Raw genomic sequence first — 25,159 nt, forward strand, 5'->3', positions numbered from 1 at the left:
CATCTACCCTACTTTGTACAGCAGAGAAATCTCCGAACCCCACGATCTGTGAAGAGCCGTGAACGTTCAACGTTTAGCACGTAGTGGTAGTTTCACTGTCCTATCTCTTTCCGTAGATGCTCACGACAGTAGCACGTGAACATTCGACCAGCTTCCCCATATTCGAGATTCACAGGCTCTGCGTAATGATAATCTTCTCCTTGTCGAAGTCGCTTATCTCAATGGATTTCCCCATTTGCAGCCCGCATCTTCGCTGGGGTGGTCACTCGTCAGTGTCTGCTCCGCTTACAAACTTCTGTTACAGTTTCACGTGACCCCAGCGTCACCAGGCGGCATCCAAAGTCGCGGTGAGCAGTGGTTATAATGTTTTGGCTTATCAGTGTAAATGGGAGGCAGGGGGACACTCCGATTCTTAACACAAAAGGTGCTACTAGTTCCTACTTAAAAGTTACCACACAATAAAAATAACAGACCATCGCAACGAATTCAAACTAAATTTATGATTTGTTTAGCTACCAATCACGTATGTAGTGATGTAGTGTTAAAAATCAAAGATTCTTGTTACTAAACACTGAATACTATTCTGTGACACAGTTTTAATGGCTGTTTATTTCTGGTGTTAAGCTATGAAAAACTGAGATGGTGGAAACTTGGCTGTGTAGCAGTACAAATTAATTGTTCAATTAACGTGATGACAACAACCAGTCAGTGTAGAAAGACTGTTTATTCAGAACAAATAACGCCAATATTGGTTTAGAAAATCAAAGCTTAGTAATCAGACTGCTGTTTACGTTGATAATTGGGGTACGCTATTCTGAAGACGTGATATTAGCTGATTCTGGCAATGGTTCCTTGTGGTGATTGTGTCATCGTAGTTTTAGGGTCTTTTTATTGCGCTAGTGGCTCTTTTCTAATAAACGCATATTTCGCCGAATGTCACAACAGATTTAACCATACCCAGCACTTTGAACACATAAATAGAGAAGTGCACCACACACACACAACCACACACACACACACACACACACACACACACACACACACACACACACACACACAAACTATTTAGGCCAAACTAACGTTTATAGACACACGAAATTTTTTAATCTGATTGAAGGGTTATGTCTAACAGCTGTAAGTCGAAGTTGGGTAATACAAAGCGTAATCCTTTTGTTTCTGTAAAATTAGAAGTATACTTCTGAAATCTCCCCTTTTTCCCAAAAATTCTCCAGGTAAATTTTTCTCATCTTTTTATTTCTTAGCCTGTGCATATGGTCGTTGTCTGCTGTTCTCATGTGTGCAATAAATGAATAAGTACATAAAATAAAAAACGAGCAACTGGTTACTAGGTTTCTTTGATTTTCTTGTATCCATTGATACTTCCTATATCATATTTCTCAGTTCTTCCTAGAAGTGCATCTGCGCTTAAGAGAAATGTTTAAATGTCACCGGCCAAATGAAGCGGGCTAAACCGTTTCCCATCAAAGAGTGTTATTTCTTCATTGAGATTACATTAAGGAGCTATTTTTGGTGCCGCGGCATCTGCTTACCAAAGTGCGAAAGAACAGTCTCGTTTGCTACAGAGGGTAGGGATAGGGCACAACTTACGTTGTTACACAGGGTACACCTCGAGATGGTGTGACTGACACTGTCATCCCATGAGAACTCCATCGCACCCTCCATCCCTCCCCCCTCCCCCCAGCACACACACCGATTAAGAATCACTTCTCCATTTCATCCGTGACTGGAAAGCATGCTACTGCTTCAGTGATTGAAATAGCAAAGTTACTGATCCATGTACCCATTTTCATGTGTAGCACAATGTGTTTCATGAATTTATCCCCATATTCGAGCAATGTGGCATTTTACGTATGTAAGTATTGAATATGATGACCTCTCTCTCTCTCTCTCACTCTCTCTCTCTCTCTCTATCTGTGTGTGAGTGTGTCTGTGTCTGTCTGTCTGTCTGTCTGTCTGTGTGTCTGTGTGTGTGTGTGTGTGTGTGTGTGTGTATGTGTGTATGTGTGTGTGTTGACCTTTGTCACTGGTGTCATCTTTTCAGTGTTCTCAAGACAATGCGTCTCTATCATCACGCAGAAATTCATACCAAACTCATCGTTCACGGCGTAATTAAGTGTGTCTGGTAAACAAACCATCTCAGTGGCCATATTTCATGTTAATTGTAACAAGGTTACAGTACTTCTCTTTATTTGGAAAAGTTGATAACCATTAGTGAAGAGGTACATCCCTCCCGTATGTGATTATTATGTCACGTCTCTCTCTTCCTTGGTATTACAGTGTTTTGATTTTAATGTAAGATGTTCGGGATTGTTTGGAAAAATGTAAAACGTACTTAATAACACTGTTGGTGTCTCGTATATTCTGCACTCTCTTAAATGCGACTTAAGTATACTCCGACGATAGTCAGATTTGCAACGCAGGCAAAGTAATTAGTAGAAATGGGTACAGTTTTGCCTGAAATGGCTTAACTACGTTATCGTGGCTAGATCAAAAATAGTCAAAAGTAGCATGAAACTATTACTGCTCTTGCCCGATAAATTAATTGTTGCGAAGAGTGAGGCAATATAACCACCTACGTAGCGCAAGGGTTCGTAATAACGTGAATAATTTCATTTATATCGCACTGACTTCAGTTTGGTTAAGCATTTACTGACAAAAATAAATTTAATTACAAACTCAAAGGTATCGTGAAGCAAACCTAAGCCTTGTTGCCTATTGCAGTTAAATTTATCTATCTAATTCCGTAAAAATTCTGATAATGTGAACTTTGCAAATATTAATGCTTGAAAACTATTATCAGTATTCAAAGTATTTATTACGTTAACTTGAGGGTGAAACGCAATATTTAATATTTTAATTGAATTCCTAGGAATGGCCGGTTGTGCGCCATTACTACTAAAGGAATCCGGAGGGGCAATCTTCTACAAAACTCACTTTAAATTATTATTTTCACTTAAATGTTTCAACAGGGAAGGAGAGGTTTCGATTAAGAACAGGAAAAGTAATTTTTTACAATATATTTTAACAGAAAGTACGTATATTTAACTCTTCAAAAGAAGAGATGAAGTTAGGATTAGATTTTGAACCAAGTCTTTTTAACATTCATGAGATAGGGTTTACATTGTTACAAACAATGTCGTCACACTATGTAGTTCTACTCTGATGCTAAAATACACATTTCATTAAGATTTTTAACATAAAAAATATCATATTAACGAGTTTTAGGTTTTATAATTATTTGTCGTATTAGCTACGGTTTTTATCGACAAAAATACACTCAGTTTAGTACTTTCTTTACACTTAACATTTACACGTCTGGTATAGGTTTAGTTAATTTCTGTAGGGTTTTCCAGGAGACATAACATCATCTGAAGATGGCTGAGAACATGCAGTCGCATAGATGTTCGTCTCGTATCTAGTGTTACATAATCACATTAATGTCACTCTGTTAATAAAGGAATTATTTCACGTTTAGAAAAAAAAAAAAAAAAAAAACGTGAGAGAAGCGTCGCTCCACTGACAGTTATTTGTTTAGCAGTTGTGTCAGCAGAGCCCTTGACCTAGAAGCACCAAGACAGCTGAAAAAGGTAACTGTGTCTCAACGATACCGCCGGCGATATTCGACAGCCCTTGGCAAACTCTGAACCTGATGTATTTTGACAGAGACTTATTCACAACTTTCAGCTCGTATCACTCTCGAGCTACAGCGATTTTTCCGCGCGCGCTGAGATAATCGTGTGTTTTCAGACAACAAACGATATGCAGCGTAGCAGAGGAGAGCTTTGTGTGCACAAGGACTTTTGTGTTTGTATCACAGATTGAAGCGTGTATTGACATGCAGAGTTTGTCGATTCCATGGTCAATAGAGCACAGAACGTTCGTGTACACACAGGTGAATGGCAACAGCGAATGAAAACGTCATGGCGAGTGCTCACGAAAAAGACCGCTCCGATAAGCGAGCCTGTCACGTTGGAATGAAAAGTGTCTGCGCCACCAAGTCAATATGATCCCACATACCTGCGCATGCACGCTCACTCAAAAGCGAACACACATATTTGTAATGACCGAAAATTTCTAGTTTTAAATGAAATTTTTTATGAAGCAGACAAAGTACTTTATTTCACGGACTATAGACCCTAAGGGCTATAAAAAGAACCTTAATTTTCAAGCTGTATTTTGGAAAAAATAGCATTTTTACTATTTTTACTATTAGTTTGCAAAGCCAGCCTAAAAATAATTCTTAATTTGTAAAAGCGAACTAATCTAACAAATCACTGAAAATCGTCATCTGAACTTTGTTCTTTTCTTCTTCTCCTCCTTCCTCTTCATCGTCTTAGTTGTCCTCTTCCTATGCTAGATTGTCTTGACTATCATCGAGAGCGTTACTTAGGCCACCCTTATTGAAAGATTTAACAGTAATGTCTTCTCTCACTTTAAACCACGTCTGTTTTATCCACTGAAACACTTGTTTGATAGTGTGTCTTTTTAAGGCTCGCTTCATCATGAATTCCTGTCCGGTTCCATCCATCGTCCACTTGCTCCACTCCTCTCTCACATCTACATCTACGTCTACATGGATACTCTGCAAATCACATTCAAGTGCATGGCAGAGGGTTCATCGAACCACCTTTACAATTTTCTATTCTTATAATCTCGTATACCACGCGGAAAGAATGAACACCTATATATTTCTGTACGAGCTCTGATTTCCCTTATTTTATCGTGGTGATCGTTCCTCCCTATGTAAGCTAAGTCGGTGTCAGCAAAATATTTTCGCATTCGGAGGAGAAAGTTGGTGACTGGAATTTGGTGAGAAGATTCCGTCGCAACGAGAAACGCCTTTCTTTTAATGATTTCCAAATACTGTGCCGGCCGGTGTGACCGAGTGGTTCTAGGCGCTACAGTCTAGAACCGCGCGACCGCTACGGTCGCAGGTTCGAATCCTGCCTCGGGCATGGATGTGTGTGATGTCCTTAGGTTAGTTAGGCTTAAGTAGTTCTAAGTTCTAGGGGACTGATGACCTCAGAAGTTAAGTCCAATAGTGCTCAGAACCCAAATACTGTATCATTTCTGCGGCACTCTTCCCAATATTTCCCGATAATACAAAACGTGCTGCCTTTCTTTGAACTTTTACGATGTACCCCGTCAGTCCTACCTGGTAAGGATCCCACACTGCGTAGCAGTATTCTAAAAGAGGACGGACAAGCGTAGTGGAGGCAGTCTACTTAGTAGGTCTGTTACATTTTCTAAGTGTCCTGCCAATAAAACGCAGTCTTTGGTTAGCCTTCCCCACAACATTTCCTATGTGTTCCTTCCAACTTAAGTTGTTCGTAATTGTTATACCTAAGTATTTAGTTGAATTTACGGCCTTTACATTAGACTGTTTTATCGTGTAACTTAAGGTTAACGTGTTCCTTTTAGTACTCGTGTGGATGACTTCAGACTTTTCGTTATTTAGGGTCAACTGCCACTTTTCGCACCATTCAGATATCTTTTCTAAATCGTTTTGCAGTTTGTGTTGATCTTCCTATGACTTTATTAGTCGATAAAAGACAGCGTCATCTGCAAACAACCGAACACCACTGCTCAGATGGTCTCCAATATCGTTTATATAGATAAAGAACAGCAAAGGGCCTATAACACTACCTTGGGGAACACCTGAAATCACTTCTGTTGTACTCGATGACTTTCCGTCAATTATTACGAACTGTCTCCTCTCTGACAGGTCACATAACTGAGACGATATTCCATAAGCACGCGATTTCACTACGAGCCGCTTGTGTGGTACAGTGTCAAAAGCCTTCCGGAAATCCAGAAATACGGAATCAATCTGAAATCCCTTGTCAATATCGCTCAACACTTCACGTGAATAAAGAGCTAGTTGTGTTTCACAGGAACAATGTTTTCTAAACCCATGTTGACTGTGTGTCAATAGACCGTTTTCTTCGAGGTAATTCATAATGTTCGAACACAATATATGTTCTAAAGTCCTGTTGAATATCGACGTTAACGATATGGGCTTGTAATTTAGTGGCTTACTCCTAATACCTTTCTTGAGTATTGGCGTGACTTGTGCAACTTTCCAGTCTTTGGCTACCTGTTTTTTCGCCGACCGAACGTTTGTATATGATTGTTAGGTATGGAGCTAATGCATCAGCATACTCCGAAAGGAACCTAATTGGTATACAGTATTCACCAGAAGACTTGCTTTTAGTAAGTGATTTAAGTTACTTCACTACTCCGAGGATATTTACTTCTACGCTCTCATATTGGCAGCTGTTCTCGATTCGAATTCTGAAATATTTAGTTCGTCTTCTTTTGTGAAGGCATTTCGGAAGGCTGTGTTTAGTAACTCTGCTTTGGCAGTACTGTCTTCGATAGTATCTCCGTTGCTATCGCGCAGAGAATGCATTTATTTATCGAGACATCAAGAGGTTGCAATTGTGAAGTACGTCCTCCCGTCATAACAGCAAGCTCTGTGTTTCCCTGTTTCAATTTGTCTTTCACAGAATTTTTCAAATGACTACTAAACTGATTTAGCACAAGAAAAGAATTCTTCAGTAATTTCATCATCCATCGACTCCTTGTCATATACGTGAACAGCAACACCTGGCGGTATTCAGAAGGTTTTGGCATTGTTTTGCCCCTGAAAATGATTATTCGATTATGTTCAGTATCGTCGGCACAACACGATAGGACAATAGCGTAGTGTACTTTTTTCATGTTCAGTTTTAGCACCTTTCGTGGCAACAGTTCTATTACTCGGCACATAAAATGGCAGAGGAGTTTCGTCCAGGCCGGCCGGAGTGGCCGTGCGGTTCTAGGCGCTACAGTCTGGAACCGCGAGACCGCTACGGTATCTGGTTCGAATCCTGCCTCGGGCATGGATGTGTGTGATGTCCTTAGGTTAGTTACGTTTAAGTAGTTCTAAGTTCCAGGGAACTGATGACCTCAGAAGTTGAGTCCCATAGCGCTCAGAGCCATTTGAACCATGTTCTTAGTTTCGTCCACATTCGCTATTTGACTTAGTTCCACGCTAGTTTTCTTACGATGTTCAATAATAAAGCGATAGAAAAATCATTTTCTCTTCATACTCCTGCGACATTCTCTGAGATATTTTGATTTTGGTTCTCATGCTAAGTCCACGATGCTTCATAAACCTAGAGCACAAACCAACTCCTCCCTTAAAATCTCTTAAGTTCCACTGTAGTGCTAGCTTACGAAAATGTATGTCAATCATTTCTGTATTCATTCGTATGCCATTTTGGCTGTGTCCTTGAATCGATTTCAATACGTTATCTTCTGGTTTTGGCCATTTTTCATTCTGTTCTCTGTTTTCACATTTAGTCTTCCTCACTTTTTTCAGTTCTTCTTAACTAGTCCGCCGATCGTGAATGATTTATTTTTTTGTTTGTGGAGGTCGAAATGACGCTAAGTACTCTCTTTCCATTTTCGTTTGCATATGCTATTACTTTCGATACTGTCCATATCATATGAATACCTTTTATTTTTCGCATTACGAAATTAGCTACGAACAATAATATTCTACTGTTACCGGTAACACAAATCACTTTCTGTTCAAGTTCACTGGCACCGTAGATTGCAATGACACATCATACGGTAGTCAGTGTTCTCGGTTTATGATTGGTGATGGGGGACGGGGGGGAGGGGAGAGGGCGGGAGGCCTCTGTGTGTGTATATGGAAGAGAGACCATTAAGTCTGTCACTGCGAGCTGTTTTATTTTCTTGGACATGATGGGGCACAATGATGCCTGCATTGCTATCTTCGAATGGCAGGACTTAAAGACAGGCAAGATATTCCGAATTTTTCTCTTCATATTATTAAAAGATCAATGCATTCTCAGCTTTAGGAGACATCTTCTGGGTCTGAAATGCGCATAGCTGAGTGTGCCAAATGACCTTGTTCAAATCTTCTTGTGTACAGAGGCTCCATCACAAATATCCTATATTGCTGCAGTGGAATAAAATACCCTTTCAAAATAGATACAATTGCTTAATGGCTGCCTGACTTCGGTCTTTCCACTTTCACTTTCATGCTAGAAGTGCAGGACCCTGCTCTCTCTTGATGTCTCCTGTTACTGGTGGTCACATAATTTTCAAAAATGACTTTACACTTGTAAAATAGGCTATGATGATTTCCTCAAGTTCTTAATTTAAATCTCCTACCAAACCAATAGGTGAGTGTGACAACGCATCTGCTATAGTGTTAGTTTTCCCTGATATACATGTGATAGTATATTCAAATTATTGAAGATAAAGCATCCATTTTGCTAATCTCGTAATGAATCAATGTTGCTGTTAATGAAAATTCCAGTGGTTTACGGTCTGTGAAAATCCTAGTCTTCCTTTCAAACAAAAACCCTTAAGTTCTGAAATCTCAGACAACAACCATACCCTCCAACTCGGTGTCTAAATACACTCCTGGAAATTGAAATAAGAACACCGTGAATTCATTGTCCCAGGAAGGGGAAACTTTATTGACACATTCCTGGGGTCAGATACATCACATGATCACACTGACAGAACCACAGGCACATAGACACAGGGCCCGCATCTCGTGGTCGTGCGGCAGCGTTCTCGCTTCCCACGCCCGGGTTCCCGGGTTCGATTCCCGGCGGGGTCAGGGATTTTCTCTGCCTCGTGATGGCTGGGTGCTGTGTGCCGTCCTTAGGTTAGTTAGGTTTAAGTAGTTCTAAGTTCTAGGGGACTGATGACCATAGATCTTAAGTCCCATAGTGCTCAGAGCCATTTGAACATAGACACAGGCAAGAGAGCATGCACAATGTCGGCAGTAGTACAGTGTATATCCACCTTTCGCAGCAATGCAGGCTGCTGTTCTCCCATGGAGACGATCGTAGAGATGCTGGATGTAGTCCTGTGGAACGGCTTGCCATGCCATTCCCACCTGGCGCCTCAGTTGGACCAGCGTTCGTGCTGGACGTGCAGACCGCGTGAGACGACGCTTCATCCAGTCCCAAACATGCTCAATGGGGGACAGATCCGGAGATCTTGCTGGCCAGGGTAGTTGACTTACACCTTCTAGAGAACGTTGGGTGGCACGGGATACATGCGGACGTGCATTGTCCTGTTGGAACAGCAAGTTCCCTTGCCGGTCTAGGAATGGTGGAACGATGGGTTCGATGACGGTTTGGATGTACCGTGCACTATTCAGCGTCCCCTCGACGATCACCAGTGGTGTACGGCCAGTGTAGGAGATCGCTCCCCACACCATGATGCCGGGTGTTGGCCCTGTGTGCCTCGGTCGTATGCAGTCCTGATTGTGGCGCTCACCTGCACGGCGCCAAACACGCATACGACCATCATTGGCACCAAGGCAGAAGCGACTCTCATCGCTGAAGACGACACGTCTCCATTCGTCCCTCCATTCACGCCTGTCGCAACACCACTGGAGGCGGGCTGCACGATGTTGGGGCGTGAGCAGAAGACGGCCTAAGGTGTGCGGGACCGTAGCCCAGCTTCATGGAGACGGTTGCGAATGGTCCTCGCCGATACCCCAGGAGCAACAGTGTCCCTAATTTGCTGGGAAGTGGCGGTGCGGTCCCCTACGGCACTGCGTAGGATCCTACGGTCTCGGCGTGCATCCGTGCGTCGCTGCGGTCCGGTCCCAGGTCGACGGGCACGTGCACCTTCCGCCGACCACTGGCGACAACATCGATGTACTGTGGAGACCTCACGCCCCACGTGTTGAGCAATTCGGCGGTACGTCCACCCGGCCCCCCGCATGCCCACTATACGCCCTCGCTCAAAGTCCGTCAACTGCACATACGGTTCACGTCCACGCTGTCGCGGCATGCTACCAGTGTTAAAGACTGCGATGGAGCTCCGTATGCCACGGCAAACTGGCTGACACTGACGGCGGCGGTGCACAAATGCTGCGCAGCTAGCGCCATTCGACGGCCAACACCGCGGTTCCTGGTGTGTCCGCTGTGCCGTGCGTGTGATCATTGCTTGTACAGCCCTCTCTCAGTGTCCGGAGCAAGTATGGTGCGTCTGACACACCGGTGTCAATGTGTTCTTTTTTCCATTTCCAGGAGTGTAGTTCTTCTCACATTATTTTAAACCTCTACGAGCAAAAACAGTTGTCTTATGTACTGCGCTTCCATTCTCTTCGTATTCTTGACTCATAACACCCAGTCCAATATAGGTACATTGTGACCGAAGAATATTTTGATTACAGAATAAATTAACGTGAGAGAAAATACCACTGATAAAGGAAGTTATATACATTAAGTCAGTACTTCCAGCAGGCAGAACTGGGGAAGCGTATCCAGAAAGACTGAGACAAGGTCTCCAAAATAGCTGCCACGAGGTAAACACGACAGTCCACAGAATGTGAAGTTCCTGGATCAAGCAACTCTAAGGAACCAGGGCGATTCTTCTCCCTCTCATCTCTGCTATAAAAGTTAACTGGAACTGCACCAGAACGCCTCTTTTCGTCAACATACTGACTGATCCACGCAAGCCACACCCACTCTAAACTTGTGGACTCCACTTGAGCTGGGATGCTACAGGCCTGTCTGTGACCATATAGAACTCCTGCAATAAGTTCGGGTGTGATAGTATCGATGCTGTTATTAAATCAGACTTTAGAGATTAGAACTTATGTACTGCCACAGAACCCCAAGCCAACCTGTAAGCTGGCACAGTCGACGTGTTAACAGTCAGTCTACAATTATAAATCGTCAATTTTGCAAGTGTGTTATATCACAACCGCGAGGAATAAATAAAAAAAAGAGCCCTTCTGTGGAAGCGGCCACCAAATTAACTGTGAAATTTGAAGAAACAGTATGATGTTTTATGTGTAGGGATCACAGTTATTTTTGCGAAAAGTTACTCTGTACCAAATTAATTATTCTTTGCTATTGTGCGACTTGGGATAATGAGACACAGTGGAAAACAGTCCAGTCTGCGATTTGGGAGAGATAAACGTAAAAATCATTGTTGTGGCTCAGCCATTTTCAATGTTGTAAATTTACCAACAGGAGTTGTTAGTACTAGCCAGAAGCAAAGGCAAATGTAAAGAGAAATATAAGTAAAATGCGGTAGCTAATCTTTGGAAAATATATTTTTAATCAATTCAAACTATATGATATGTTTTGTCAATATTATTTTGATTAACACTTGAAGATGTGACTTGCATACTTTATACGGTCAACCTTTTATGAAATTAATTTTCCATGGAAACAAAATAGTATATACTCTAAATGGAGGAATCTGTTCCCATGTACCCAGTAGGCACCGAAACAGTTATTACACAATTAGCTTATGAATGACTGAATTTTTGAAGTTTTAGCAGAAGAACCTCTGATGCTGTGAACGAGAGATCGCAATGCAGTATACTCCATTGAGTATACAGATCTCCGACAAATTAAAGCGAGATCGTTTTTGTCTACAGATTCTTTACTTACTTTCATTGAAAAAGTACCTGCTAAAAATCGACAACAGCTACAGAAATAACTTTAACCACTTTTGCCATAAGAAATTCAAAGACTAATATAAACAGTTTTCAGAGGTTCCTTCTCTTCTGCAGCAACTGAAAAAGAAATAATGTTATTCGTTAATGGTTTTCTCAAATTAATGTCTACGTTTGGTGTAGGTATTTATAGCTCAACATATCATGAGCAAAAGACAATTAAAGACGTTTACTCAATTTCTCTTATTCCATACTGTCAAATATATTAGATAAAGAACCCTCTTAAAAATAGCCTTTGTGATGGGCATCGCAAATTCAGCAGTGGCCTCAGTCATCTCAGGGCTCGGGAATATCCAAGCCACTGTGGTAATGTGCCTAGAAATTTTACTCCAGAGGTTCTGGAACATGGTACTAGCCTTGACACCGTGTTCTTTGAAAATCCAAAGTACTGCACTCAGAACTATATTATGTTCCTCCCAAGATTTCCCCGCTATCAGCACGTAATCGATGTGTCTAATCACATCCCATTTAAGACACTCAGACAGTATCCCATTTAAGCCTCGGTCAATGCGTTAGAAACGTGCTACTGCTCAAATTCTGAGTAAAAACAACCCGCAATGGCTGCTGAGGACCTCTGCCATAAGAAGTCACTCTCGTTCTGCGAACAGGAATGTCGAAAAGCGTGCAGGAACGGGCAGAACTTTAGGCATTCTGTCGTCCTTGGGGTGGGGAGCTGTTCCCAAAAGGCAGAGGAATCAGCAATGATCAATGGCGTGAGTATGCAGGAGGCAATGAAACTTCTGCATTAAAGGTACATATTGTGTATCCACAGTACATGTGGCCTTTTATTGAAGAAGTGTCATGATATCTCTCCATTGGAAAAAGACACCCGACTAGTTCCTCATTCGTACCTGCCAAGGGGTGACCATGAGAGAAAGACTGAATAATCAACGGAAGTATAATGTTCTACGATTCGGGGCGTGGTACGTTAGAAGTTTGAATGTAATAGGAAAGCTATAAAACCTGAAAGCGAAAATGCAAATGCTTATTCTAGATACAATGGAGGTTATGAAGAGAAATGGAAAGAAGACAAGGATTCCGGTCTGACGAGTATAGCGTAATACAACGGCAGCGTAAAGTGGTGTAACAGGAGTAGGATTCGTTATGAACAGGAAGGTAGGGGTGACAGTGAGTTACTGTGGACAGTTCAGTGGTAGGAATCGACACCAAACTAACACGGACAACAGAAGTTAAGGTGTACACGCCGACGTCGCAAGCGTAGGATGATATGAGGATACTGAACAGGTAATTCAGTATGTAAAGGGAGATTAAAATCTAATAGTCACGTGGCCTTGGAATGCGGCTGTAGGGAGGCAGTAGACGAAAGGGTTACGGGATAATATGGCCTTGGTAGCAGGGACGAGAGAGGAGAAAGACTAATAGACTTCTGCGATGAAATCAGTTAATAATACCGAAAACTCTGTAAGTAGCTGTGAAGAAACCACGGATAACCGAAGCAATACATTAGTTGATCGACGAAAGAAGGAAATACAAAAATATGTAGGGATATTCAGGAATACAGAAATACAAGTCACATAGGAAAAAGAGTAAGGCGAAATGGCTGCATAAAAATATGAAGATATCGGAGGAAGGCGATTGCCGGAAGGACTGACTAAGCATATAGAAAAGTCAAAACAGCTTTCGGTGAAATTAAAGGAAAGGGCGGCAATGTTAATAGAGCAGTGGGAATTACAGTGGTAAATGCAGAGAAGAAAGCTGGTAGGAGGAAAAAGTACATTGAAAGCCTCTATGAAGGGGAAGATTTGTCTGATGTGACAGAAAAAGAAACAGAAGTTGATTTAGAAGAGACAGGGGTGCAGAATCGGAATTTAAAACAGCTTTGAACGACTTAAGATCAAATAACGCAGAAGAGATTGATAACATTCCATCAGAATTTCTAAAATAATTGAGGGAGGTGGCAACAAAGTGGCTATTCACTTTAGTCTGTTGAATGTAAGAAACTGGCTATATGCCATCAGACTTCTGGAAAAACATCTTCCTCAAAATTCCGAGCATAGCAAGAGGCGACAAGCGTGAGAACTATCGCGCAGCCAGCGTACCAGGTAGCTGACAAGAATGGTATACAGAGTAACGGAAAAGAAAATTGGTGATCTGTTACAAGGCGATCAGTTTGTCTGTAGGAAAAGTAAAGGGACTGGAAGGCAATTCCGATGTTGTGGTTGATAATGGAAGCAAGACAAGAAAAATCAAGATACGTTCATAGGACCAAGAACGAAGTGCATTGATTAAAAAGACTGTACCTCAGAGATGTAGTCTTTCGCCCCTGCTGTTTGATCTATACATTGAAGGAGCAATGACGGAAATAATAGTAGTGTTCAAGAGTGGGATTAAAATGTAAGGGGAAAGGACGTCAGTGTTATGATTTGCTGATGACATTACTATCCACAATAAAAGCCAAGAAAAATTGCAGAAGCTGTTGGATCGATTGAACAGTTTAATGAGTACGGGATATGGATTGAAAGTAAATCGAAAAAAGACGAATGAAACTAGAAGTAGCAAGGAGGACGTCAAAAGCAGACTAGCACTGGAAAAAGGGCATTTCTCCCCAAGGGAAGTCTACTGGTAGCAAACATAGGGCTTAATTTGAGGAAGAACTTTCTGAGATGTACATTTGGAGCACAGCATTGTACATCAGTGAGACAACGATTGTGGGAAAGCCAGAACAGAAGAGATTAAATGTATTTAATGTGTGGTGCTGCAGAAGAATGTTGAAAATTAGGTGCAATGTTAAGGCAAGTAATGAGGAGGTTCTGCACAGAATCGGTGAGGAGAGGAATATATGGAAAATGCTGACATGAAGGAGACACAAGATGATAGGATATCTGTTAAGCCATAAGGGAATAACTACCATTTTACTAGAGGTAAATGTTCTAGAAGGAAGTAGACATTGGAATGCATCCAGTAAATAAGTGAGAATGTAAGTGTTGCTCTGAGACGAAAAGTTTGGCCCAGGAGAGACCATGATGGGTTGCATCAAACCAGTCTGGATACGGATGGCTTAATGAAAAAAGGCAGATGACTATACACTCAACCCAAAAGGTAGGCGCCTAAACTGGTGACACCTACCAAATGCTGGGACTGCTCTACACCTTTGACAATTTAGGTGCAGTTCTATCTGCCAGATACTGTGTCATAAGTGGATACATAAAATAATAAAGTCTCTATGAAAATTTTGCAGAAGTTTTCCAAGTTTCTTGGGTCTATCCCTTTCCAGATCTGTAACTGTGTGTATTTGCATGACACGAATATAACCATTCTACTTGTGAAGCACCCTGTTTCGGCTGTTATACGTCGATCTGGGAGGTTCTGTTACATCACTGTCTAACATTTTATAACAACCTTGTACCTGTAAGCTATTGGAATGGGGTACTATGATAAAAAGAATTTCTCATGACCAGACACTCTGAACTATCGGAAGTTCTTTACAGTATTGGATCTCAGCGTCCATATTTTGCAACGACGTGTCCTTTAATTCCTCTCTCCCTTTCGGCTTGATATTCAGCACGTTCTGTACTTTCTTCAGTTGCGTCACTTATTTATTTTCTCGTTTTCACCTCTTATTCCTTGCATGTTTCCTGGTTGTGACATCAGGACCTGCCTTCACCTTCATCTTTACTGTTAACATAACTCAAATTTGAACAGATGACTGGAATCTCGACTTGCATAGCATGCTTTTTAAAGTGTATAGGAGTAACTGAACTCTTTTTCAGTAGGATTACACCTCTTCCGAAGTCTAGTATTCCTTGGTGATCACTCAGAAAATTCACAGCAATGATCAGTTCATCTGCTAAGTATGGAATGACCAGAAACTTTGCTTCTAGCATATGTCACTGACACATAATTATAATTGAGTCCGGAGGTTTACCTCAGTATATTTGCCTACTAATTCCCCTTTGAGTCTTGTCTTCTTAAGCAACATAGTCAACCAACAACCATTTTCTTTATACCTTTGGTGTGTCGTTCCTGATAAGGAGGTAATGTGTCTGCTGTTGTCTAAAATTTCTTTTAATCAAATATCTCCTACTGTGATTTGTGCAACGTCCTTTTCACTTTTAGTAACATGTAGCTATATCTTCATAGTCCACCAGGTTGATTCCGTTCCTTTAGCTTTTCCCAAATCTAACTACTGCCTCTTCTAAGAAGGCAACCATTATAATGCTTGTTTGTCGGATTCGGTGGCTGAATCTCTATGATTTCTGGTGATTGATGTCTCCTTTCAGATTCTCACCAGTTCTGTTCAAACTGACAACTGCTGTTTCACCCATGAAAATTATCCCAACTGCCTCTTCTCTCCAGTGTCCTCCCAGAGGCCCACTCCTGTCATTCCTCCAATCACTGTTCTTGCATTATTAGTCATGATAGTTTCCTTCATGACTTGTCTACCTCTTTTGCATTATGTGCCTCATGCGTGAATTTTAAATCATAGAGATTGATCTCGAAAACTCTGTTTCTGCCTGCAGGTACCTGCTATTATTTAATTATTAGCTGATTATTTCACTTGCACTACACGAAGCACTCAGGAACTGATTCTTCTTAACTAAGGACTCGAAAAGTTTCACTAGGCATCTGAATCCTGACAATTCCAAATATTTAGACGCCATAATTTATTTCGTAACCTGATCCTCCATCTTATGCAACCAATTTCTGGCGAGAAAAGCCTCTCTGAGCTCCCCGTATAATGTGCAGGTGATGGCAAAACTTTGCAGTTTTCGGCTACCAGTGCTTCCATATGTCCAAAATGAGTTTAAATTTACAGTCTGAGAGTCATGATGGGGGTACTGGTCGATCTAAATGAGCAATCCGACTATTTGTATCCATTGTATTCCCAGTATCTTTAAAATCCTGGACGTTTTGCATAGATATAAAGTGTTTATGGTTGAATGTCATGTTCTCTGTTGCACTTTTTCCCTTTTTGGCTACACTCACTTCCTCCATGTGATGCGTAGTTTTGTACCAAAGATGTCTACAACTTTGACCTGCATTATTTTCATCGTATCATCTGAGTGGCCGACATTTGTGTGACAAGTCGCCGTCTGTGATGTGGCTCGAGGCTTGCAGTGTGCTGACTTGCAGGAGCACACAAGTACTGACCGGCCTACAAGAGACTCTGCCATACGTATATTCCCTTCCTTACATCATTCTACGTACATTTTAGACGGTCGTCGCACTCTTTGAATTTTCTCCCAACATGATTGTCCACTTCCTCCACTCGAAACTTCGGTTCCGTAACATTGTTATGTATCTTTACATACTGTTTATCCATCTCGTCTATTCTAATAGAATTGTGCGATATTTCTTCCTGAGTGTTATCCACTATCCTTTGATCCAGTTCCCGCATTTTGACCAGAGCCTTGTTAGTTTGATTACAGAGCATTGTTAGTTTGATTCACTGCGTTTTTGGCTACCTTTGTATGTTTCCTTGCTACTAGCTCCACTTTTCAGTCGCTACTCGGTTCGACTCAGCTGACAACTTCCTGACTTCCGTTAACTTGTCTTTGATTTTATTCATAATTCCTGTCAATCTGCTTTTGAATTTCTTAAATTCCTTTTGCCTATTCCTTTCTCTCTCTTCTTCGTATTTTGTTAATTTGTTTTGTAAGTCATTAGTTACTTTCTGCCTCATCTCTTCAGACTACTGTTTTCGGATTGCGTAGTCCCTTTCTGCCTCTTCTCTTCTGTCTGGCTGTAAGAATTCTAGGATCGTGTCCATTTGATTTTTTCTCCCTGTCAAGGCATTTAATGCAGATATTAACCACTGCACCGATATGTCGAAAATCGACTGCACCTTCATCTTCAGTTATATGGATCGCTTCATCCAGTTCCCTGAGATATGTTGCTTCTCTTTCCCTATCATCAATAACTATACCTGACTGTTCCATGGGAAAGTAAATCACCACGTATCTGGACACGTCTATATCCCTGTTCTGATTATGTTCCATGCTATGGAAACGCTTCTTCTTGTCATCACCCTGTTCTAACCTCACTTTGTTTCTTGTTCCCACTCACATGACTAACATCTCAGCACATGAATGATATAGGTTACGAAACTATACCTCAAATATTCACATTGTACTGACACGATATATACATGGATAATTAATCCTTGGAAAAAAAACCATAACTTAGGTTACTAACTATGCATCAAAATCTTCCTAACAAGACCCTATTTAAACGAAATGGCACTGTCATATGGTAATGTGGGAATTAGCTGTTATTACTTGTCGGCTGCTGTGGCGGAGCGGTTCTAGGCGCTTCAGTATGGAACCGCGTGACACCTACGATCGCACGTTCGAATCCTGCCTCGGGCATAGATGTGTGTGATGTCCTTAGGTTAGTTAGGCTTAAGTAGTTCTACGTTCTAGGGGAATGATGACCTCAGATGTTAAGTCCCATAGCGCTCAGAGCCATTTCAGCCATTTCGTGATTAATTTTTGCAGTGAAATGACCCCTGACGCATAACCACCCTTATGATTCACTATTGTAACATTAACGATCTAAATACGTATTGATTACACGTGGCTCTAGTAGTATAAGTTGGCAAATTTGTAACAAAAGAATAAATGACATCAAACATTCCACCGAAAAATAGCAAATTTATTACCTGAACAAAGTACACCCATCAACCAAAACATTATGATTACTGACCCACTATCGATATAAACCTCATCCACGTGGTAGCAGCGACACCTGGCGAGGAACGACTGCTATTCAGACAGACGTACGGTGCGCATAGTATCAGTCAACGTGCTATCCGTGTGTAGAATGGGGAAGGCACGTCATCTGTCTGAGTTTGATCGAGGACTGATTGTGATAGCCCGGAGGCTCAGGCTGAGTATTTCGGAAACTGCACGACTTGTTGGGTATGCGAAATAAAGGCGACGGGAAGGCGGGGTATTTTAGACAGAGGAGAAACGTCTCACAGTCTTAACACATACGATCCCCTTAAGAAATACCCTCTCAAAGCCAGACCGCAAGTACAAGTAGAGACCCAAAAACTTTCTCTCCCGGCATGGGTCTGTTTACAGGGTGCCGACCCATCGAGCGATAAATCCTGAACGTTGTAAGAAAAGGTCCTGCTGCTAGCATTGGTAACAATACACCATAGTGCGTTAACAGAAGGACAAATCCCACACTGCATGACCCTTCGGCGGTACAGGTCTTCCGCACACCACCACCATGATGCGAATTAATTTAAAACGAGAGGAGACAAGCCTTAAGGACCTGCCATCTTCCACAGTTAATGAGGATGAACTGCCAGGACACACTCCTACTTCACAACGAGTACCGACATTCCGACGTGAAAACCATGACGCGTTTGTTGCTCCAAGTCTGTTGTGATTTCTGCACTGTATTCCTGTGTATTTGCATGTGGTCGTCAGCAATGAATAAAAGATAAAAACCTAGTTATTTGTGGAGCGATTTTCTATAACAGAGGGTTGTAACAGAATTACATATAGCGATACATTTGGTTAAAGAGTATACTTGAGAAATGGTGGAGGAACTTGTTATTTTGTGAGCTGTCACGGCTGCATAGCTTTCATTATTTTTATACGTCGAGGCTGAAATTTTGTAAAGCCGCGCGGTGCGGCCGCATGGTTAGAGGCGCAATGTCACTGATTGCGCAGCCCCTCCCGCCGGAGGTCCGATTCCTTCCTCGGGTATGGATGTGTGAGTTGTTCTTAGCATAAGTTAGTTTAAGTAGTGTGTAAGTCTAGGGACCGATGACCTCAGCAGTTTGGTCCCTTAGGAATTCACACACATTTGAATATTTGAAATGTTGCAACTAGAGAGCAGCTGGTAGCTGTAAGGTGCCATTTTCCAAAGAAATAAGATTTGAACTAGAAAAGACAACTTATTTATAAAAATAGTACTACAGATATGTATGTATTACTTCAGTACGTCCTTAGCAGTTATCCGACACTTCAGTAAATGCAAGCAAATGAACAGCGCACTCTTATAAATAGAAACAGAACAGTTTAATTGAAGATAGCAAAGTATTAACTTTCATCAGATACAAACAAATGTACGATACAATTTTAGAACTGGAAATTGACCACTTTAACTGAAGATAGCAAACTATTAAGCTTCACGTCACTCGGGTGCTATCTCAATATAGATTAATTCGCACAGCATTAACCAAAACGAGGAGAAGGGCATTTTCATTGGCAGATGTTTCATACGAATTAACTAACACGAATGAACATTTAGACATTTAGTTATCAGCTCATAGCAGGCAATGAACCGCTATTAGATAACAGTACAAAAAATGTTCAAATGTGTGTGAGCCGGCCAGGGTGGCCGAGCGGTTCTAGGCGCTACAGTCTGGAACCGCGTGACCGCTACGGTTGCAGGTTCGAATCCTGCCTCGGGCATGGATGTGTGTGATGTCCTTAGGTTAGTTAGGTTTAAGCAGTTCTAAGTACTAGGGGACTGATGACCTCAGATGTTAAGTCCCATAGTGCTCAGAGCCATTTGAACCAAATGTGTGTGAGATCTTATGGGACTTAACTGCTAAGGTCATCAGTCCCTAAGCTTACACACTACTTAACCTAAATTATCCTGAGGACAAACACACACACCCATTCCCGAGGGAGGACTCGAACCTCCGCCGGGACCAGCCGCACAGTCCATGACTGCAGCGCCCTAGACCGCTGGCTAATCCCGCGCGGCAGATAACAATACAAAACAATTGGGCAACGATGTAAGAGGTGCAAAGAAATTTAAGGAACAACGCCACCTGACTTCACGTAACAGTAATATATTTAAACCTGCGTATCAAAGCAAGTCCGAGTAATAAACGTATATTACAATTGGAGCTCGCACCCACTAAAGAGGAGTATTTGTAATACAAATAGCAAGAGGATCTCAGCAATGTACGTACTTTTCCTTTTTTAAATTCATATAAAGTACTGAGACAAAAAAGACACATCACGAAGCAGTTATCTGAATGGAAAGGCAAACGGTAAATGTGATGTACATGTAGAGACAAAAAAGTGATTACAATTTCAAAAAAATTGGGTGATCTGTTCAAGATGCAATGCTTCCCAAATTGAGCTGGTTGGAGGTCACTTCTCATAATGCTCCAAACGTTCTCAATTGGGGAGAGATCCGGTGACCTTGCTGGCCAAGATTGGGTTTGGCCAGCACGAAGACAAGCGGTAGAAACTCTCTCCGAATGCAGGTGGGCATCATCTGGATGAAATTAAGCCCAGCATGGGCTTGCCATCAATGGCAACAAAACGGGGCGTGGAATATCATCGACGTACCGCTGTACTCTAAGGATGCTGCGGTTGACAATCAAAAGTATCCTGCTATGAAGAGAAATGGCACCCCAGACTACTGCTTCTGCTTGTCAGGCCATATGACGAGAAACAGTCAGGTCGGTGTTCCGCCGTTCTCAAGGGCGTCTCTAGACACATCTTCGGCATCTAATCTCATCAACTAGCGTTGAATTTTTAGTGACGAGTCTTGCTTCGAACCGTATTCACGGTGATGTGCTTGGAGACGATCTGGAGAGTGTTGGGATACCATCCTAAGGGTCGCCCGGCATATGGCTCCAGGAGCGTTGTTCTGGAGTGCCATTTTCTTTAATAGTCGGGGGACCTTGGTTGTCATCGTCGGTACCTATACAGCACAGCAGTACGTCGACGATGTTCTATGCCCCGTTTTGTTGTCCTTCCTGGCAAACCATTCCGGGCATACAGTTCAGCAAGATAATGTCCACTCGCACACGGCGAGAGTTTCTGCTGCTAGTATTCGTGCTTGACAAATCGTACCTTTGCCAGGAAGGTCCCTCCAATCAAGAAAATAAGGAGTATTGTGGGCGGGGCCCTCCAACCACATCGGAAATTTGAAAAATCCAACGCGCCACTTAGAATGTGGCACGATATCTGTAAGGAGTACATTTTACGCAGTCAATGCCAAGCCGAATAACTTCTTCCAAAGGAGGTCGAACGCGTTATTAACTTGCTCAATTTGCGAAACTCTTTCTCTTGAATGAATCAACCACGTCTTCGGAAACCGTAATTATTGGTTTGCTTGTACATGTACATCACATCTACCAATTTCCGCCCCATTCGGATAATTCCTTCGTGGTGCGTCGTTTTCGTCCTATCTCTCTTTTTTTGTCTTAGAATGTATATATAAATGTAATGTTTAGCAGAGTCCCACGCGGTTTCAGTTAAGACGGAAGAACTCAACTTGACTTTACACCATGTATGCATTACAGGCACAGCTCGTAACACTCATGAATCATCCGTAGAGCACAAAGGCAACATACAGAAATAAGTGTGAAGCAAAAATAAATTTAGGAGTGTGACTACCAGTAAACGCTTTCGTAGCAAATAAGAAGCGCCACAGGTAGTAGATAACTCGAACTAGCTTCTCGTACAGTTTACACATTACGAAACTCACCAAGCTTGTCTCCATGCCTCAGCCATTCCATTTTTCCAGACGTTTTCGAAGACGCCAAACAGTAGATGTAATACCAAGGCCATCTTGTACCAGATTCGGGGGTAGTGTGTCTCAGGCATGTAGACTAACACATTGTCACTGCGGACTTACGCTTCAAGTGCTGTACAATTCCGGCAGTTGCCCCCAGAATCCATGTCCGGCATAAGCACTGTCTCTGTTATCGTCCGGAAACAGCTGAGACAGACTGATCCAGGCGCCGTTAAGTTGACGCCTGGAACCGCGCGTGCCCTCTCGCGGCACGCTGTGGAGGCCGTTGCTTAGCTACGGGCAAAGAGGCAGAACCGCGCTTTCGATTACATAGGAGTAGGTTAGAAGCATAACTCACATGCTCCCAGAACATAAATTTTCACAAATGACTAAAAACGTGTTTTACATGCGTCGTGCGCATGTCCCATATATTGACATCAGTATGTGCAAGAACAATGGCTATAAATCATTATGTATATTTTAGATTATGTTTGCTTATTGAGAAATTACAATAATTTAAGGTTATATTATGGATCATGTGAGTTTTGTTAATGAGCTATGGAACATGTAAGTTTTGACAATCCCCATTTTGGATCTTGTGACTTTTGGTACTGAGCTGTTTGTCGATGTTGGTTTCGCGGCAACTATCGTGTTGCAACTCGATATGCAACACTTTTTCTTCCATGACTTGTGTCTTAAATCAGTTTTATTCCAACCACTATATTGAATTTTATTCCCCGAAGTAACTGAACAGAACAGAAAACACACTCCACTGGCATCAATATTTACTACTACACAAGAAAATGGCGCCGAGTGAGCTAATCGCTGATTGGTCAAGATGAGGTACGGGACAAAACTCACAAGGTCCCGCGGATCATGAGTCTTTTGAAACTAACCGTGAAGTTGAACAGCGGTTTCCTCAATGATCTTGTGCCAAATGTGAATAACTGTTTCGTGAATTATGTTCTATATGAGAATATGTCGGCATCTCAATTTTCATTATTTTGGAGCTTGTGAGTTATGACTGTATCCTACACATATCAAGTTTCAGCGTGCTTGAAACCTCTAAAATAGTCATTTTGCATATGGAACTTAATATCTGATTGTAACAGAAACACAGACGGCTGATTGGTTGCCCTGGGGATGGAAGGACTTGGCAAACAGGGATTGAGCACGATTCGTGACACAAATCAATATTAAGTACAATCCTTGGCATTGTGAAATTAACAGTGCAAACGAATAATGCCATATGAAATTGAAGAGAAAAATTTGAAGCACTGATGTCTCTGGCTAATAGGGACGCTTAACAATTTAGGATGATTAAGAAAATCAGACACCCTTTCACTGTGAAACACATACATAAACGAACATGGAAATATATAGAATAACAATAGATCAAGTTAACAGGCTACACTCTGTAACTGGTGACAAGAATCTTTTTAAAACCCAATTGAATTTATCTTTGAGTTATCTATGCCAAAAAAAGAAACTAATAACACACATCAGTTCAAAACAGCGAACAATATACACATATTAACTCTATTCTCAGTAGTTTCAGAAGGCACATTAGATATCCACTGAGATTAATAATCCAAGGACACTCGAACAAGAATTAGAACGCTCCTTTCAATCACTTAACAAGTGTAAGATGCAAATTAAACAAGTATGTAAAATGTATTTAAATCCCCAGTAATTTTAATGTACACTGATGCACCCTCACTATAGATGGAGTGCACTACCTAAATTATTTTACAACAGCACTTAAGTAACAACACACAGGCGCCCAAGTTACCATCACAAAAATATTTCAAATCCTATAAAGATCAACTTCAAACCACAAATGAGCTACATCCAGTCACAGCTTGCAAGCCAAACAAGGAAATGAGAAATGAAAATGCACATCCACTTCGTCGTGTACTATAAAATTTAAACCGAAAGATGCTTACCAATTACGAGGGGCGTATTTTTCGACACAGTCTCCTTTTAGACTTATACACTTCGTCCAACGCTGTTCTAATTTGTTGATCCCCTCCGAATAATAGGAATTGTCGAAGTCTGCAAAATAGCTGTTAGTTGCTGCAATCACCTCTTCATTTGAATAAAAACTTTGTCCCGCCAGCCATTTCTTCAAATTGTGGGAAAAATAGTAGTCCGAGGGAGCCAAGCCTGGAGAATAGGGGAGATGTGAAACGAGTTGGAATGCTATTTCCATTAATTTTGCGACCACAACTGCTGAGGTTTGTGCTGGTGCGTTGTCGTGATGGAGGACCTTTTTGCCGATCAATAGCCGGCGTTTTTGATGCAGCTCGGTTTCCAAACGGTCCGATAACGATGAATAATATGCACCTGTAATAGTTTTACCCTTTTCCATATAGTCGAAGAGAATTATCCCTTGCGAATCCCAAAAGACGGGCGCCATTACCTTTCCAGCCGAAGGAATGGTCTTCGCCTTTTTTGCTCCGGTTCTCCCTTGGTAACCCATTGTTTGCATTGTTTTTTGGTCTCAGGAGTACAGTAATGTATTCATGTTTCCAGTGACGAAAAGACGTTTATGGTCTGCAGATTCTTCCTGAACAGCAACACTTCACACGAATCCGTTTTTGGTCAAGCGTGAACAACGGCGGAACTCATCTTGCGGACAGCTTTCTCGTGCCCAAGTGTTTATCCAAAATATTACGTACCCGTTCATTCGAGATGTCCACAGCACTAGCAATCTAATGCACCTTAACTCTTCTGTCATCCACCACCATATCATGGATTTTATCAATGATTTCTGGAGTCGTAACCTCCACAGGGCGTCTAGAACGTTCAGCATCTGTTGTGCCCAAATGGCCACTCTGAAAATTTCGAAACCACGTATAAACTGTTCTAATCGAAAGTGCAGAGTGACCATAACGTTTATCAAGCTTGTATTTAGTCTACTGAGGCTTTTTGCCATTCGTAAAGTAATGTTTAATCACCACATGAAATTCTTTTTCGTCCATTTTTTTGACAATCACTCGACTTCCTTGAGTCACACGAATGCCAAACACAAAGAAATAGACCAATATCGCAGAAACTTAGTGTGCATTCTTTCCAAAGATGCTACTAGGTAAACATTACCTCTATACGAGCCAGTGGTGCAACCTCTCGGACTTTACACGGGCTTTTCAAACGCACCTC

This window comes from Schistocerca piceifrons, chromosome 1, assembly GCF_021461385.2.
Source record: "Schistocerca piceifrons isolate TAMUIC-IGC-003096 chromosome 1, iqSchPice1.1, whole genome shotgun sequence".
In the NCBI taxonomy this organism is placed as follows: Eukaryota; Metazoa; Arthropoda; class Insecta; order Orthoptera; family Acrididae; genus Schistocerca; species Schistocerca piceifrons.